Here is a 2500-nt window from a genome sequence, read left to right on the forward strand (position 1 = left end):
ACACTTTAGAGCAATTGAGCCTGTCTCAGAAAAGGAAACAAGATAAAGAGAAAATTAGAGAGGGAGGGAGGAAATGAGAGAAGGAAAGATGTTGTCCTGTTTTCACACATCATCACCACAATCTATCAGGGAGGTCAATCAGAGGATTGCTCTGTGGGGGGTTGTCAGCAAACCTTTTCCTAAACACCAAGTAAATGGTGATGGTGGACAGTAAACCTCTTCCTAAACACCAGGGAAATGGTGATGGTGAATCAAGAGTCTCAGTACTGCTGATTTAGGATCAGTCTTTGCATTTTAGATCACAAGTAATAAGATTATATGGACAGGGTGTACCTGATCCTAGATCAGCACTCCTACTTTGAGCTCATGATACATGAGCTTCTAACGAGCTCTACTTCACACATTTGTTGTGGGTTATTTGTTGTGGGTTATTTGTTGTGAGTTATTTGGGGGATCTTATTTTAAAGGGTGACTGGTCATCTACCAAAATGTACAGTATGTAGCAACACCACCTGCTGCAGCTAAATGATCTCACACATTTAAAGGAAATGTCACCTTTGTCCAAAAATGTCTAACAACATCACATGTCGACGTACATGATGTAGTCTTTTTAGAGGTCAATAAGGCTACATCTGCTGATTCAGGGATATACAGTGCATTCAGAAAGTATTCAGACCCCTTCACTTTTTCCACATTTTGTTGCGTTACAGCCTTATTCTAAAATGTATTAAATCATTGTTTTTCATCATCAATCTACACATAATACCCCATAATGACAAAACAAAAACAGGTTTTTAGATATATTTTTTGTGCAAGTGTATAACAAATAAAACACTGAAATATCACATTTACATAAGTATTCAGACTCTTTACTCAGACCCTTTGGCAGCGATAACAACCTTGAGTCTTCTTGGGTATGACACTGCAAGCGTGGCACACCTGTATTTGGGGAGTTTCTCCCATTCTTCTCTGCAGATTCTCTCAAGCTCTGTCAGGTTGGATGGGGAGTGTCGCTGCACAGCTATTTTCAGGTGTCTCCAGACATGTTAGATAGGGTTCAAGTCCGGGCTCTGGCTGGGCGACTCAAGGATATTCAGAGGCTTGTCCCGAAGCCACTCCTGTGTTGTCTTGGCTGTGAGCTTAGGGTCGTTGTCCTGTTGGAAGGTGAACCTTTGCCAAAGTCTGAGATCCTGAGCGCTCTGGAGCAGGTTTTCATCAAGAATCTCTCTGTACCTTGCTCCATTCCTTTCCTTGATCCTGACTAGTCTCCCAGTCCCTACTGCTGAAAAACATCCCCACAGCATGATGCTGCTATAGGGATGGTATTGGCCAGGTGATGAGCGGTACCTGGTTTCCTCCAGATGTGATGCTTGGCATTCAGGCTAAAGAGTTCAATCTTGGTTTCATCAGACCAGTCTGAGAGTCCTTTAGCTGCCTTTTGGCAAACCCCAAGCCTGCCGTCATGTGCCTTTTACTGAGGAGTGGCTTCTGTCTGGCCACTCTATCATAAATGCCTGATTGGTGGAGTGCTGAAGAGAGGGTTGTCCTTCTGGAAGGTTCTCCCATCTCCACAAAGGAACTCTGGAGCTCTGTCAGAATGACCATTGGGTTCTTGGTCACCTCCCTGACCAATGCCCATCTCCCCCATTGCTCAGTTTGGCCGGGTGACCAGCTCTAGGAAGAGACTTGGTGGTTCCAAACCTCTTCCATTTAAGAATGATGGAGGCCACTGTGTTCTTGGGGACCTTCAATGCTGCAGACATTTTTTGCTACCCTTCCCCAGATCTGTGCCTCAACACAATCCTGTCTCAGAGCTCTACGGACAATTCTTTCGACCTCAAGGCTTGGTTTTTGCTCTGACATACACTGTCATCTGTGGGACCTTATATAGATGGGTATGTGCCTTTCCAAATCATGTCCAATCAATTTAATTTACCACAGGTGGAATCCATTCAAGTTGTCGAAACATATCACGGATGATCAATGGAAACAGGATGCATGTAACGGGATTCGTCCTCCTCTGACGAGGAGTATGAGAGATCGGACCAATGTGCAGCGTGGTACGTGTTCGTCATGTTTTAATGAACAAAATCACTGAACACGAAAATACAGAATAACAAATAGAAAGACAGAAACTAAAACCGAAACAGTTCCGTGTGGAACACAGACACAGGAAACAATCACCCACCAAACACTGGTGGGAAAAGGCTACCTAAGTATGATTCCCAATCAGAGACAACTAATGACACCTGCCTCTGATTGAGAACCATACCAGGCCAAACTCAAAAACCAACATAGAAAAACGAACATAGACAACCCACCCAACTCACGCCCTGACCATACTAAAACAAAGACCTAAATAAAATAACTAAGGTCAGAACGTGACAATGCACCTGAGCTAAATGTCGAGTCTGAATAAGGTATTTCTGTTTTACATTTGTTTTTATACATTTGCAAACTTTTCTAAAAACATGTTTTCGCTTTGTCATTATGGTTTTTA

The 2500-nt window shown here is 43.1% G+C and overlaps 1 protein-coding gene across 1 annotated transcript in view; it reads left to right on the top strand.

Moving 5' to 3' along the window:
• Positions 1–2500, top strand: part of adamts17 (ADAM metallopeptidase with thrombospondin type 1 motif, 17) — a 199274-nt gene that overhangs the window by 126835 nt on the left and 69939 nt on the right.

The sequence above is a fragment of the Oncorhynchus tshawytscha genome, unplaced genomic scaffold, assembly GCF_018296145.1.
Source record: "Oncorhynchus tshawytscha isolate Ot180627B unplaced genomic scaffold, Otsh_v2.0 Un_contig_57_pilon_pilon, whole genome shotgun sequence".
Classification (NCBI taxonomy): Eukaryota; Metazoa; Chordata; class Actinopteri; order Salmoniformes; family Salmonidae; genus Oncorhynchus; species Oncorhynchus tshawytscha.